This window comes from Sturnira hondurensis, unplaced genomic scaffold (assembly GCF_014824575.4).
Source record: "Sturnira hondurensis isolate 20B ecotype Veracruz unplaced genomic scaffold, ASM1482457v3 Scaffold0024822, whole genome shotgun sequence".
NCBI lineage: Eukaryota > Metazoa > Chordata > Mammalia > Chiroptera > Phyllostomidae > Sturnira > Sturnira hondurensis.
The window spans coordinates 2,344,405-2,360,936 of NW_028097453.1; the positions used below are offsets into that span (position 1 = coordinate 2,344,405).

Here is a 16,532-nt window from a genome sequence, read left to right on the forward strand (position 1 = left end):
AAAGGCTTTAGCATTCCAGTTTCCACTGGGCCTGCGTTTTCCTGTTTCTCTATACTTGGCAGCTGGGTGGGAGGTGGTGGGAGGTAGGAGAGAGAAGCAAACACTTTGAAGTGGAATCAGGTCAAAGCTGATCATTACACAGTGTGCAGACCGGGGAGCTGGCTTTCCTTTTCGGTGCCTCCTTCCAGAAGCATGGGCGAAACGGCAGGCTCTCCTGCAGCAAGGAAAGGAGGGAAGAGGCCAGCCGCGCCTTGGTTCTCCCACCTCCATCCAGCAGCCCCGGGAGGTGGGGATGGTTGGGTCCACTTGTCAGACATGGAGATGGGGCAGAAGATACAGGTCTCACACCACACGATAGAAACTAAATCAGCTTCTCCATGGGACACCTGCCCTCCACCCCCCACACACATGCCTTTTCCCTGCCCATCACCTTCTTGCTCTCTCCTGTCTACCCCTATAACTTCTTAAAAATGTCCCAGGTTGCCTAGAACAGCTCACCTCTACCCTCAGCTGGTGGGTCCCACTCAGCAAAACGAAGGCCAGCTGGAAGCCACCCTTTTGGTCCCTGAGTGTGTCTCTTGGGAGGTGGGGTTGGGGGTGGGGGCTCAGTCCCTCCCACCACGTACTTACCTTCCCAGGCCTCAGTGAGGATGAGCAGAGTCGGAGTTCAGGTCCCAGTCTCCTGCCCTGGAGTTCAGTATCTCTTCCCACAGCTGTCTGAAGAAAACAGACTATTACGGAATGTTAACCAACAGAGACTCACCTCGCTGGAACCCTCAATTTAATTTCATTATATATTTTGGGGGCACACTGAACTTTTAAAGAGTTAGGAATGCGAAAATAACAATTCAATTTCCAGGATGTTTGCTGGGGTCAGTACAAATTCATGCCAACCTCTCATCTCTCTGTGCCTGTGATGGTAGCCAGGGAGACTTGAATTTTGAGGGATGGCCCTCGAGGCCGAGTGACATCCTCCGCCATCAAACAGCTATCCTATTATGATTACTGACCTCCTCTTCCGCAAGAGCGGGCACTGAGATGTTTCAAAAATCGTACACGGGACTTGACTTACGATGAGGTTTTCTTCCTAGCCTGACTTCCCACTTTTTTCAGCCTCTCGCAAGTTGGGATTTTCACTGTACATGACCTCCCCCCAATAGGAAGGGAACCGGGGTGGCCCAGCCTGTCCAGAGGGTCCGCAGAGAGGCATGCTGGCTGAGCGAGTCAGCAGAAGGGCCAGGAGTGGAGTGTACTCGTTTCCTAGGGCAGCCAGAGCGAAGTACCACCAACTGGGTGCCCTCAAACAATAGGAGTTCATCCGCTCAGTTCCAAAATGAAAGTGCCAACAGGGCTTCTCTCCGAAGGTTCTCGGGAGGACCCTTCCTTGCCTCCTCCTCGCTCTGGTGTTGCCAGCGAGCCTCGGTGTTCCTTGGCTGGTAGGCGCGTCACTCTCGTCTCTGCCTCCAGGATCACTTGGCAGTTGCTGCAGGTGCCTGCGTCTCTGTTGTCCTGTCTCACAAGGACGGCAGCCATTGGATCAGGCCCACCTGGTGTGGCCTCATCTTAACCAATCACATCTGTGAAGACTCTGTTTCCAAACAAGGCCACATTCACAGGCCCCAGGGGTTCGGGCTTCGGCTTATCTTTTGGGGGTACACAATTCAAGGGAGGGCCCTTTCCCGGCTTCCAAGCTTGTCAAGCAAAGGTACCTGCTGAAACGATTCATGAACGAAGGCGCAGCTAACAGTGACTGGAGGGAGGGGGTGGTGGGAAGGTGAATATGTGCGCAGCAACTTCCCCGGTTGCAGCTCAGTCCTGAGCCTCCTCCCCCATCCCTGGCAGAGGCAGATTTTCAAAATGAACATCTGAGGTACAGGATCTTAACCTGGCCCCTGACTTCAGAATAAATGCGGGCAAACTGGCCCGTTCGTCACTTACCAGATGCAATTTCACTTCACGGTTGCATTGCCTTCCGATGTAGATGCACAGGGAATCCATTCCAGTTTTCAAGGGACATCTCCCAGAATTCTGCTCAGATTTATTGTCAAATAACAGTTCCGAAAAATCACTCTGATGCTGACTCAGACCTGCCAGGGAGAGCCGCGCCAGCATCGATCTGTGGCTTCCCAGTGGGCGAGCCTCAGGGGTGCCAGCCCGCAGGCCTGATGGCCCTCTTAGACAGACATTTAACAGGATGGCCGCCCCCACCCAGCCTGCCAGCCCTGGTCGGTGCCAGGAGCCACGGCTCCGCCTTGCTGTGCACAAGAGCCGGAAGGAAGACTTGGCAAAATTTTAATTAACTGGAGATAAACACACATGGGGAGCTTGAGTCCATTAGCTGACACCACCGCCCAGAGAGAAAAGGCCTCACTAATCACACGCCACAGCAGGTGAAATGACCTGCCGACTGGCAGCGTCCATTTGCTTTCGAATTAAAAAGCATATTTTCAAAATAAATATGCATGGAGTCTCTGCTTGTCATGTTGTTTCTCCTGAAAAGCAGGAAAGCTGGGATGTTAACGAGCAACTGTTTCCTACACTGCAGCCCAGGAAAGCTGCAAATGCACGTGCAGCAAACAGGCCAGCACAGCCTTTCCCTCGGGAAGGTGGGGAGACAACCCAAGGCAGGCGGAAACTGAGGACCGGTCTCTGAAGAACAAACACAAGCGACACAGCCAGCCAGCGAGGGAGCAGCAGACGTGTGCTCTGTGCTCAGAGTCATGGAGTCAGAGAAGTGAGGTCTTAGACCCTGTCTCCAACTCACCAGCTGCCGTTTGGATTGCAAGGTGGCGGAGCAACAGGGCTGGAGCTTCCGTTCACAATGTTCTAGGAGGGAGATTTGATACAATTTTAGACCTGGTCAGAAAGTGGGTGCTTCACTCAATCAAATTCATCACGCACTGTCCAGGTCTGGAGACACACGGGGACAGAGATTGAACAGTCTCTGCTGTCTTGCAGCTTTTTACGTTCTAGTCGGGGGACATGAGGGACAAATGCCCAAGAAAAGATCAGGTGACGGCTAAGTGCAGAGACCTGGCTGGTAAAAAACAGCTGGTGGGGGAAGGGAAGACGTGGAGGGCATTCTAGGGAAGAGCAAGTGCAAAGGCCCTGAGGCAGGTAGGAGCTCAGTCTGTTGGAGCAATGGAGACAAGGCCACTGTGGTTGAAGCTCAGTGAGAAACGAGATGAAACACAGAAGAATGGGCAGGGCAAGGTTAAGGAGACAGGATTTTATGCCAAGTGCAATTATTTATATGAAACCTGTCATTCTCACTAGATTACAAGCTTCAAAAGAGCAGGGCCAAGTCTGCCTATGTACTCAACACCTGGTTTCCCTTCCAGGGCAGGTACTGTGTCTTTTCATCGCTGTCATCATCACCACCATCATCACCACCATTATTATTCATCCTCTTTGCATCATAGGTCCAGGTATGCCAGATTTCTCCCTGCAACTAAGCCGTAAACAGCTTAATAGCTTGAGCCTGCCCTTCTCTTCTGAGCCTTTGCAGTGTGGCAGGCCACTTTCCACGATGGCGTGCCACGATCCTTGCATCGTTGTGTAGTCCCCTTTCACGCTGCATCAGGGCTGGCCCTGTGTGACAGTAAAGTCAGGAAGGAGGCACAGTGTACGACATCCAAGGCGGGGCCCTCGAAGGCCTTGCAGCATCTGGCGTGGTCTCTTGGATTTCTTGCTCTGGGACAGGAACTGGAGAGGATCCCATGGAGAGGAGCAGAGCGCCCTGTCAAGAGTCAGCGATGACGCGGCAGTCCCGTGAGCCCAGCCTTCTGATGATCCCCCCCAGCTGACAAATGACTGCAGCCACCTGAGAGGCCCTGGGCCAGCAGTGCCCAGCCAAGTCCTTCCCAAATTCCTGACCAGCAGAAACTGTGAGAGTAATGAGCGATTGCTTTTTCAAGCCATGAGGTTCTGGGTGGTGTATCAGGCAGTGCTAGGTAACCAGAAGGCGTGGCACGGGGTCACACACGCAGCAGTGGGGTGAGACACAACTATGAGGAAGTCCTGGAAGGGAGCCTTGTCACATGCCACAGAGGTCAGGTGAGGTACCAGCCCTGACAAAAGCCAAGAGTCTCAGGAAGAGACTAGGGGAGGGTGGGGCTGAGCCACCTGAGCCTGGAGGGCATCTAGGAGTCACCATTGACAAGACCATTTCAGATTAGGTGTGGAGAGGAATTTATCAGTTACCCCACCCAAGTCCTGTATCTGCAAGAATCCCCAGCAGCTGTGCGACCTCCACGAGTTTGTTTTGTGATCTGGGGCTAGTTTAAGAACGAAAAGTTCTTGAATGTTCTGGGCACTGAACAACAAAGTAGGTGAGAGAGCGCGTCCCACTCCGAAGCTGCTTGGAGCCAGCTGGCCGGGGGCAAGCAGGCAGGGCCCTGGGACCTGTGGTGGCGGGGTTGGGGGGCGGTGGTGGTGGAGTGAGGTCTGAACAGAGCCTGGCTGGCCGAATCTGGCTGGCTGAGCCAGGCCGCAGGCCCGGGTTCCAAGCCCATTGCACATGCGTGTTGTGCTGGGCCGAGGCCACTTCAGGTGTTTCCTGCAGCGGAGGCTCAGCCGTCCTCCACGCCGCCCTCCCCCTGAGACTCTTGGCTTTTGTCAGAGCTGGCACCTGGCAGGTGCCGGTGTGCAGGCGTCTCCCTTAGCGGTGGGAGGGAGGCCGGTGCCCAGCAAGTTATTTATCCTTGAACTGCCCCTCCTGACACCATTTGTCTGGCCACTGGTTTCTGTAATTAACTGACATCATTCAATTGAGGTCTGTTGAATCCTCATTTCGAAATAAATGTGCTCTGCCTTCTCCCGCACTGAACCGGCAAAAGCAGTGACACAGCAGCTGGGGCGGGGCCGGGAGGGGGCGGAACCTGCCTCCCTCTGCTTCCTCGGCCGGCGGCCCTGAGGCCCTTCCCCGGCTCCCTACATTCCAGTATCATCGGAGCTTGGAAACCTCAGGTCCAGGGTATTCTAGAGTCCGCCACGTCGTTTTATAATGATGTGCCTTAGTGATTATTTGTGCTGCAGTTTTCTTCCACGGCTGCAAATAAATCGTCTTCCTTAGATACCGACTCATCACACACTTCCTGTGCTTACAACCTCTGGTGGGACACTGCTTTGCAGTGAAAATAAAAAATTTCTTACTGGGTTGTCTCTGCTCCTGCACACTAACTGCCCCCGCCCCCCAGTCCCACCTCTTCCTTACCGTCCCCACATGACCCCTCCAGGGCCAGCGTTTGCATCTCCTCCCCAAATCCACTGGGCGCTGCTGGGACCCAGGTTTCTGGGAGGCAGCTCCTGACCCAAACGGACAACATTGTCAGGAAGCAAGATCTCCCGTGCCCCTGTGATTGCTTCCTGAAGGCAGGGACTGTGTTTTATGTTTCTTCAAATTCCCTGTACATAGTAGGTGTTCAATTAACATCTGTGATGTTGTCAATTGCTTGCTGGTTGGAGACTCCTTCTGACTGTTGAGGCGAATCAGAAACCAGCACAGAGAAGGAAGGCGGAGAGGCAGCAGCTTTAGAAGAAAACCGTTGTTACCCAAGATCCAGGAGCCAGGGTCTTGCCCTGCAGGTCCAGCCTCTGGAAGGCGTGCGTGAAAGCCGGGCACAGAAGCACGGTCCGCCCAGGAGCTGGGCTTCCCCGGGACCATCGCCTCCTAGTCTGTAGAGTTGGGATCATATGAGGATCGGGGACTGCGTGGAAGGAACTCACCAACACTGGGCACCCAATAAATGACTGCAATTTTTTTTTTATCGCATCACGCTTATTTCTTCCATTTTATTGTGAAAATTTTCAAACACTTGGCAGCGTAGAAAGAATTTTACAATGAACAGCTGTGTACTAACTACCTAGATTGTACCATGAAGGTCTTACTGAAACTGCTTTCTTCACACATCCGTCCATCTCTCTACCCCTTTACCCATCCACGAATCTGTTTTGTTTCAGTGATGCATTTCAGAGTAGACTGTAGACATCAGAACACCTCCTCCTAAATATTTCAGCATGCATATCATTAACTGGAGTTCAATATTACTTTAGTTTCTGCATCTGATGTAAAATTTAGGTACAGTAAAATGCACCCACCTGCGGCGTACATCTGCTGGGGTTCCACAAATGCAAATGCCTGTGTGAGTCAAACCCCCATCAGGAGACACGGAACGTTTCCATCGCCCCGACAAGCTCCCTCACACCCCTCCCTCACCCGCTGCAGCCCACCTGCCTACTGCAGACCGCCGCGGACAGGGAACCGAGTGGGCTGCCCTCTTATGTGAGGCTCCTGTCGAAACTCACCCATGACGGTGCGTGATCAGGGGTCCATCTTTTTATTGCCGAATAGTATTTCATTACATGAATGTGCTGCCATTTGTTTACCCACTACCCTGCTATTGAAACTGTGTTCACAGTGTCACATAAGAGCAGAGCAGGGAGGCAGTCTCCCCCTCTGGTGGCTGTCACTGGGCGGGCATTCTCCCGAGGCCGAGCTGCGGGGACTCAGCAGGGACACAGAGATGCGCCTGAGGGTTTTCTCAAGTACTTAATGGTACTTGTGTTTTCAACTGAGAGAGGATCGACGTACAATATTGGTTTCAGGTGTACAACATAATGATTCAATATCTGTGTATGTGGGGAGACGATCGCCACAGTAAGTCTACTTAACATTTACCACTGTACAAGGTTACACGTTTTTCTCAAGGCGAGGACTCCCGAATATGTGACCCAGTGTCATGAACTACAGTCACTCTGCTGTACATCTTAGCCTCGGAACTCGTTTATGTCGTAACTGGAAGTTTGTAACGTTTCCCCCATCCACCCTTTTGCGCTGTCCCTACCCCCTGCCCCTGGCAACCACCGGTCTGTTGTTGACTTAAAAATGAAATAAAGTGTTGCCCTGGCCAGGTGGCGCAGTTGACTGGAGCATCGTCCTGTACCCCAAAGGCTGTGGATTCGACTCCCGGTCAGGGCGCTTACCTAGGTTGCCGGTTTGATCCCCGGTTGGGTGCATACCGGAGGCAACTGGTCACTGTTACTCTCTCAAACTGATGCTTCTCCCCCCCTCTCTCTAAAATCAACATATCCTTGGGTGAGGATTTAAAAAATGAAATAACGAAAGTCTTTAGTTAGCCAAAAGGAGTTTATTCAGGAATGGCAACGAGGGACAAGCAAAACCATAGGTCCATCCAGGAGACAAAGGGAAGGCCAGCTTTCACGAGGTTTTAGGAGTAATTGGGGGAAGCTGTGTCAGTTTTTACTGGCTGCAGGCAGGCGCAGTGCGTTGCGGCTGGGTCAGAAGGGAGTCGCTGGGTCAGAAGGAAGAAGCTCTTTCTCCCTGCCGGGTGTGCGAGCTTCGGTGAGTGAGACGGCTTCCAGACTCGTTTTGGTGTAGGTGTCCTTTGTCCATTTCCAGACTGTTCTCTGTATCTGTGAGCTTGCTTGGTTTGGGTTGTTGCTGTTATTTTTACATTTCACATATAAGCGAGGCTATGAGGTATTTGTCTTTGTCTGATTTATTCCACTTAGCATAATGCCTTCGAAGTCCGTCATGCTGTTGCAAATGGCAAGATTTCATTTGTTTTCATGGCTCAGTAACTCTCCACCGTGTGTTTGTCACAGGGTCCCTACCCACCCACCGTTGATGGGACCTGTCTTGGGGCCCTGTTTCCATGTCTCGGCAGTTGTAACTAACACTGCAAAGAACGTGGGGTGCATATGGTGTTTTGAGGTAGTGTTTTTGTTTGCTTTAGATAAATAGGAGGAGTGGAATTGCTGGGTCACGTCGCTCTTTTACTTTAAATGTCTTGAGAACTTTCCGTACTGTTTTCTAGAATGGCTACACCAATTTACATTCCTACCAACAGCACACGAGGGTTCTTTTCTCTCCTCAACAACACCTGATATATCTCTTGTCCTGTTAGAATCAGAACCATTCCAACAGGTGTGAGGTGCTCGCTCATGATTTGCGTTCCTTGGTGATTGGTGACGTAGAACATCTTTCCTCGTACCTCTTGCCCATGTGTATGCCTTTTTTGGATAAATATCTATTCGGACCCATTTAAAAATTCGATCGTTTGCTATTGAGTTGTATGGGCTTTTAATATATTTTGGACATTAACCCCTTATCACACATATGATTTGCTAACATTTTCTCCCATTCAGTAGGTTGCCTTTTATTTTGTTGATACTGTCCTTTGCTGTCAAGGACCTTTTTAGTTTGATGTAGTTCCACTTGTTTGTTTTTGGTATTTTGGCGTCAAATCCACCCGCCCCCCAAATCATTGCCAACACCAGTGTTAAGGAGCTTACCATTTATGTTTCCTCTGGGGGTCATATGGTTTCTTTCCAGCCCTATATATATATAAACCTTTCGTCCGTTGTGAGTTGATTTCTGTGTAAGGTGTAGCATAGGGGGCCAGCTCTCCCAACACCATGTATTGTAGGCACTGACCTTTCCCGGTGGATTTTCCTGGCTCTTTTGTTGTAAATTAATTCACTGTATATTAAGACATGTGGGTTTCTGCAGTGAATTTTTAATAAATGCTAGTCATCTGCCTTCTTTCCTTGTAGTAGTAATACCAGCCACCACAAAACCCAACTCGAAGGGACCTGGCCCCTTGGAGAGGGAGGGCCTTGGGCCGGCGGGAAGCGGGCCCCTCCTGACGGTCGTCAGCCCGTCCTCTCCGGGCGCCAGTCAGCACGGAGACAGAGCATCATTTTGAAAGAAGATTCGATCTGAACTCCCGCCCGGGTGCTCCCTCACCCTGTCTTATTCTTATTCGGTGCATTTTCCCCAGCTTCCTCCACCATGCAATGAGTTGGAACCAATTAAGAGCCCTCTGCGTTCTCATCAGTGATATTTATGACTATGGAGATATTTATGATGCATGCAGAGGACTTGGGTCAGAGAGGAGACCGGGCCTTGCCGTCCTTGTAAATGGGGCTTGCCTCCTGCTTGTTTGTGCCAGAGTCGTAAAAGGCAAGAGTGCACGTCGTGTAGTTGAGGGTGGCTCCCCCCCACCCCCCATCTAACCTTTGCATTCAGGCTGTAGATTAATCGGTGATAAACACAGTTTTATTACTGACCTCCGTGCTTGGAATGAAGGAGGCATTTGGGTTTCCTGGACACTTCTTAGTGTTGCCTTCTTCTTCTGAGCCTGCCCTCAAATGCCCTGTCGAGGCTTGAGCTGTATAACATCCGAGGGGAAGGCATTTCAGTGCAACGGCAGGAAGTGTGCCCTCTGTAAGAAGCTCAGGAGGGGCTGGAGTTTGTCTACATGCCTCTGCATGAATAAAAAAGAGCCGGGGATATTTCATGGTTCTGGTACAATTCCCAAGAAAGCAACCTCTTCCCCAGGCCCCCGCGTACAGTCATTCCTGACCCCAGGAATGTCCTTTTCCGTCCCAGCTCTGAGACCTCCGCCTGGATCCCGAGCTCCCCTACCCAGACCCAATCATCTCTGCCTTCAAACAGCCCAGTGCAAATGGCTCTTCTACCCATGCCCCCAAACACCGTTTCCCTCGCTCCTATAATATTCTCCTATGATACTGATTGCATATAAATACATGGATCAATTGCACATGTATATAAAAAGATACATTTTTGAATGCTTCCTTTGTGCGAAGCTACCCTTTCTTGCAGCTGCCCTCCCCTCCCCTCCCCTCCCCTCCCCTCCCCTCCCCTCCCCTCCCCTTCTGAAAATTTTCTTTTAATAATAAAGATATAATTTTATTTCCATTCAAGCTCTGGGGCATCCCGGATTATTTACATATTCTTGACTTTAATTTTTTTCTTTTCAATTACAGTTTCCATTCAGTGTTATTTTGTATTAGTTCCAGGGACACAGCGTAGTGGTTAGACACTCATGCACTTTACAAAACGAAATTCTTGAACGCTCCACTCCGCCTGTCTCCTCTCTCCCTGGTCCCTGGAGCACAGTCCACCCTCACCACTGTCCCATGAGGGTCCAGAGGTCACCACAGACTTCTCAGATGACACGCAGAGTAGTCTCTCCTCGGTGCTGCCTCCTCCTTGTCCCAGTGACCAGTCCCCTCCCTGTGGACTTCTGTGACCCAGCCACATTGCCATCGCTTCCCACGGTCCTAAAACTCCACCCTTTCCTTTATTGGGCTTTATTTTTCCTCCCAGCCCCTAAGTGTGTTCATTCCTCAAAGCAGCGTCTTTGGACCAAGGGCACACCTCCCACCGGTCAGCTCTCCCTGTGGACAGCGCACCCTCGGTCTGTGTCTGGCTCCACCCCGCCCCCTGTCCTCAGCCCACATTGCCAGGTGATCGCTAGTCACCCCCTCCAGAGTTACCCCTAAATCCCAGCTTATCTTCTCCCCCGAGGAAAGAGGTCTGCCACATTCCGCCTTCTGGGAGCTTATCATTTTGTCCGAGGCACAATGTAGATTTTGAAATGTCCCGTGACCAGTCCTGAGAGTTAATTACTATTGAAGGTGATGGTATAAGGAGACACACCACAGGGCAAGATGCTAAAATAGGTGCTCGGCTGAGACCCTTGCTTGCTCACAGTGGGGGGAAGCTGCATCCAGCCTCCCCCTGGAGGGTCCTATTCTCCGCAGCCCAGCCAGTTCCGCTGGGAGGGACAGAGAAGGTGTTTATTCCAGACACTAGGAACCAGCGGGGCAGGGCCATTCAGGGCCATTTTTTCAACCTGCGTTCAACCACACAGGTCACGCAGCTTCTTAACCCGAGGCAGTCCTGCTTCCTGGGAAGGGTTTGGAAGCTCTTTATTTTTTATTGTCACAGTGACTGAGGGATGCTGGTAGCATTTAGCACCTGGAGATCAGAAATGATAAATGTCTGGCAGGGAGCAGGTTAGTCTCATGCAAAGAATTGTCCCCGCAGCAGGCACCAAGGTTGAAAACCACATGCGGGGACAGTGGCAAATTGATTCCCTCTTGCCACCCTCATCCCCCAACAGGAAACTGAGCAAGGGGGAAAAAAAGAAAGGATTCTACTTCCCCATCGCCACCTGGCTTGACTTGGCCAAGTCGAACTGGTGAATTCCACGCATAGTGACTGGAATTACCCCGTGCCGTGCTGACTGGTGCCCAACAGACAGACTCCCCACGTGCCCGGGGCACCTGCCAACCGAGAGAGGAAGAAGGGCGAGTTCGGCTGGGATGAGCTGAGTCACAATTTTGGAGGTAGAAAATCTCGTCAGTGGTTTTTAAAAAAAATGTTTTTAGCATAAATTGATGTTTATTGTTAGATCAAAAAACAGATGTTTACTTTGGATTTCACATGAAGGCAGCCTTTGCAGGCGGGGAGCTTGCTCACTGGTGACTTGATGGCTGGTTCCCCGGGACCCCACCAGGGTGGGAGGACTGGCCGGGGGTGCAGGACAGGCAGGGGTTGGCGCTTGGGAAGTCCCAGGAGCTCTGGTTGCTCTTGGGAAGACCAACCAGGGCAAGGGAAGGAAGGCAGGCTCCGAACTGGGACTTAACCAAGGAGAAGATGTGCAGAAAGATCCTGGTTGGTCACCGGGAAAAGGGCTGAAGGACATGGTCTTTGCCTCTTTGGGTTGTCGGGCTTGTGGGGGTGTGGCCTGATTTAAAAGCACAAGGACCTATGAACCCTGACCAGACAGTATCAGAGGGGGATGTGTGTGTGTGACTCAGCCAAGGTCCCAACAGGAAACGAGTGATGACACACTCATTAGAATAACTCAAGAAGGTGACTTCACGAGAGGTGTGGGTGAGGCGTGGGGCAGCCACCGAGATGATGGCGTGACTCTGCTGCTGTGACTACCCCAGGCCCCCGGCGAAGGGACGGGAGCAGACACTGAAGCCAGGAAGGAGAAGAGTCGGGGAGAGGTGACAGGGTTGTCCTGAGAGGAAGTGCGGGTGCAGCCAGCCTGGGCCTCCCCAGAGGGGCTCAAAGAGAGAGAACATCGGGACCCCCCTGCTCTCCGCTTTCCTGTTGGCTCCGCGCAGCCAAGCCCAGCGAGAGTCGGGACAGAGGCAGGGTCTGCAGGGTGAACAGCAGGCACACGGTGCAGGGGCACCAGGAGCCAAGGCCGCAGGCTCCCCCGAGAGCGGCTGGCTTCACGAAGGAAGTGGGACTACGAAGCAGCCTGGCACCGCCTCTCCACCTGCGCGATCCTTCTGTCCTGTCTATGCCATCCCGTGCCTCTCGGGCTGTGTCGCCTCTTCCCACCGCCACCGCCTCTGGCCACCACCTCCTTGAGCCTGCATTTCTCCTAACGTCTCACTGACTGGTCTCCCTGCTCTGCCCTCTCATCCAGCCCTCTCCTGACCTGCAACCAGATCTTCCCCAAATGACGTGATCCGAGCGTGTTATTCCCTTACCTAAAACCACCTCAGCGTGGCATCCAGCAGGAGGTCCAGACATCTCACCCTGGGTTACAAGGCTTTTCATGTTCTGGCCCTGGTGCGCATATCCAGCCTCACCAATGGCCACTTCTCTACCCCGGTTGTCTTCCTGTTCTACTCTCAGCCTCCCCTCAGCCAAACCTTCCTCCCTGAATCCAGCCATACTGGACCCACTGCCGTCCAGCAGTACAGAGTGCTTTCTGATCGCCCTCCGATCCCCGGGCCTTGGCACATGCTGTGACTCTAACCTGACGAGCTGGTTCTTATTCCTCATTCCTTCACACCTGACCGCCTTGGCAGGGGTACGGTGCCTCTTCTACACGTTCCCATAGCAGCCTGGCCCTGCGCCAATCCTAATATTTGTCTTTTTAACTAATTCAACAGATATTTACTGATTACCTGTAATGCACCAAGCCCTGACCACCTCAGGGCCTTTGCTCATGCTGTTCTTTCTGCTTGGCCTGCTCTTCCTTTTACTCATATTCTTTGGGGCTCAGCTGAAATATGATTTCCTACAAGAAGTTCCCTCCCTTATTCTCTCCCCACAGCATCCAAAATGCTTTGGTGAATTTGAGGTCTGTGTCCCCCCGGGAAGGTCTCAGACCTGTTTCATCTACCATTGTGTGCCCAGCCCTGGCTCAGAGCCCGGCACACGGCGGGGGCTGGTCCCACACGTGGTGGAGGGAGGGAGGTGGTAGGGTTTTCCTGTTGGACCATGACAAGGAGCAAAGGACTGTGCCGAACCTCAGTTCTATGGGACCCGAGCCTTAGACATTTTGGAGGGCCCTCTTTAAGGAAAATACGAAATTACAAAAGCAAAATTAAATATTGAAAGTGGATCTTTATTTAGGCCGAGAAAAGAAATGTCAACAAACTCAAACTTTGAAGGCTGAAAATACCACAAATATCACAAAATACAGAAAAGTAATAATATAATGATTATATTAATTAGTTGCTTAGCATGCTGGTATAATACTTTCTTCTTCTTCATGTTTGGTTGAAGATGAAATTTTTTTCACCTCTTCGTACGACAGCTTGGTAATATTTTTTACATAGAGAATTAAGTCTTTCCTCTGGCATAATAAAAATTATATTTATTATTGATGGTTGGGATGCATAAAACATGGGACTCACAACCAGACATGCCTGCTCTTTCAGGACCGCCACAGCTCGTGTGTGCCCTGCAAACAGAGACCTTCTGTCTGATAACTCCTGTGGCATACTTGGCATATTTCCCACCAGAAAAGGAAAAAAAGCCAAGCGTAGAGCTGTAGCCCGGTGTTGTTGAATATTCCTAGTACATAGCAGCATCTGTGAGTACTGAACCCCGCACTTAGAATCTCATACATCTGAGGACGGGGGCAGTTTTCCGTGAGCTGGCTCCTGGCTCTGTCCAGGTCAAACCTTGTTTCCCCTCCCCCGCTCACAGACTGCTGCCTCCAGGGCCGGATCCACAGGACACTCCCAAATCTGATATGCTCCTTGGCCCTGCTCCTTGGCACGATGCCAGGTCAGTCGGGGTACCGTGGGCCAGGGGAGGGGTCCTGGAAGTCATCCCACACTGAGGTGGCTAGCAGGGACTTACTATACACAAAAGTGACTGCAAAGCACCTAAGTATATCCCACGAAAAACACAAACCCTCCTGTAGGCCCAGGTTCACTTCCTGTTAGCCAGATTCCATACATGCCTGTGGCCACTTCAGTGCCACCTACCCTAGGGGAAGTGTGACAGAGTCGGAGTGGAAAGGGACTTTACAAGAAATGTTTACAGAAGCCTGTGACCATGTGAGCACGCTGCCGGGCCCCTTTCAGACCTTGTGGGCACGGGAGGCCCAAGAGCGTAAGCTCCATTCGTTTCACGGTAAACTCGCCTCCCTGTGTCGTCTCCGTTATCACGTGCTGCCCCGGACACCACTCCAGGCACATAGCAGCTGCTTAATAAATATACGCTGAGGGTGGGAAAGCGGTGTCTGGCCTCGGTGTCCGGGGTGGGGAAGCTCTTTGCCCCCAGCAGATCTCACTGCCTTGATTCCAAGCCGGGAGTAGAGTGATTGGAAGCAATGGGGGTCGGGGTAGGGGGACCACTTGCTGGGCTGAGCTTTCCCATCCCCTCAGTCGTGGGGCCAGCAAGCCAGCGCCAACACATCAGCTGCCCTCGTTAGCGGCAAGGCTGCCCCAGCTGCCACCTCCAAGTAATTCTGTCTCCAATCAGAGAGAGCTAGGCTGGGGCTTTATTAACACTGACGGCAACTTCACCATTGGAATAGCAGGTAGGAAAGTCACGTTGGAAACACCATTTCCAAGGGCAGAGTAATTAGGGACAGAATCCATTCTGGCTGTCGCAGCTACGTTGAGAATCTTTATTTATCCAGCCCTGTCGCTGGGGGCCTTCTGATTTCCTGTTTCCATTTTCTTTCTTGTTGTGAGGGGGGGTTGGCCTTCAGGAGTCCCACTAAGCAGAAACAGTCTAAACTCCCAAAGGAGTTAGGGAGGTCTCCAGTGCTGGAGATTCGAGTCTAACATTCCAGAATTAGGGTTGTGGGCTGAATTTCTAGACTGAAGGCGGTCACCCGAGGCAGGTGGTTTTGTGGGCTGGTGTGACAGAACCACGCACACGGTACCGTTTCTTGCAGGTGCTTAGCGTGTCCAAATCACCCGCTTCGCCCCTTGAAAGCTTCCCGCCTCTTGGGCAGTGAATCCCTCCTCTCTCAGTGCTCCCAGCGCATGGGCTCCCATCTCCGTCGCAGGGCTCACGGCACTGGATTTCATTTATTAGCTTAGCCATCGTCTTCCAAGATGGACTGCCAAGTCCCTGAGGACACCGGCCAAGTCTTACTCGTACTTATATTCTTGGTTTGTTCCTAGCTCAGAGCCTGGCACTTGGAAAGTGCTTATTGAATGACCCGAAGAAGGGAGTGGAGAGATTAAGCTGAACCAATGTGGGCACAGAGATTTCACAGTAGAGTTAGCATGTGAGGTGGCTAAGGGTGGCCCTTCGGAGTCAAACTGGTTTGAATTCCAGCTCCACCACTATGTTAATGAGGATTATGTTTGGCTGTAAAGACAGAAAAGCCCAAACAATAGTGGATTAAATCAGCTAGAGGTTCATTTCTCTTTCTTGTAAAAGCGTAGAGGTGGTTACTTTGAGAGAGAATGCTGAGCTGACTCAGTTTGGCAGTGTCCTTGGGGACCCAGGCATCCCCCACTGGGTGGCTCTGCTGTTTGTGGCCTTGGTCACCCCAGAGCTCAGGCTGGCACGTCCCCAGCTGTGGCCGTCACGCCAGCGTTCCACCAGCAGGACAGAGGAAAGGAGAGAAGGGGGTTGCATATACCATTTTTGCTGACATTTTATTACCCACAATCCCCATGGACACACCTAGCTTCAACAACTCCTGGAGAATGTAGTCTTAATTCTAGAAGGTCACATGTTTGGCCAACAGCCAGAGTCTATTATTCTACACGAAGGAGAAATTGGATTCTAGAGAAAAACAGCCTCCCATATTTACTTACTCTGTGACTTTGGAGAAGTGCATTAACCCCATTTGCTTCCCAGTTTCCTCATCTGCGAGTTAAGGGGATGTAAGCGAATGACGCCGCAGCGTGCCTGGCATTTGCTAAGGGTTCAGTTTTTATGACTCTTACTTCGGTGCGGCTACGTGGGCAGGAGGGGGCGTCCCTAGCAGGGAGCCTGTGAGCTCCAGTCAACCTGGCTGAATCTGAGTCGTGACCTGCTGAGACTTGGGACTGGTGACAATACCTGCCCTTGCCGAGCCTGCATTTTCTCGTGTACAGAATAGGGCTAATAATAATCCCTTCTTCATAGGGCTGCTGTGTTATTTCAGATATTTATGTAAAGCATTTAGGGTAGCATCTAGCAATACTCGGTCAGGGTTGCAGTCTTCTGTTATTACTAATCAAGGCTACTGAGCGACCTTGGTATTGACCATGACGAGGACGATGGAGAAGGTTTCACAGGATGCTGCCCTGCTACCAGACCCCAAAACTCAAGTTATCCCGAGGGGCGGGACCGACACAGTGGCCAGCAGGCAGTAGGCAAGGTGGGTCTTCCAAGACTGCACCAGCCACTGGCCTTTCGAGTGTGGTGTCCACATGGAGCTGACTTCGGATGCCCGGGGAACATCGTCTGCCTCCCCGCCTCTTTC

At 51.8% G+C, this 16,532-nt stretch overlaps 1 long non-coding RNA gene across 1 annotated transcript; it reads right to left on the minus strand.

Moving 5' to 3' along the window:
- Window positions 1–629: 629 nt before the first annotated feature.
- Window positions 630–12,523, minus strand: LOC118981941 (uncharacterized). Its single transcript, XR_005065438.1, has 3 exons — window positions 12,346–12,523; window positions 9,094–9,290; window positions 630–717 (listed from the first exon to the last, which is right to left on the minus strand). It is a non-coding gene; the product is annotated as an uncharacterized LOC118981941 (long non-coding RNA).
- Window positions 12,524–16,532: the final 4,009 nt, after the last annotated feature.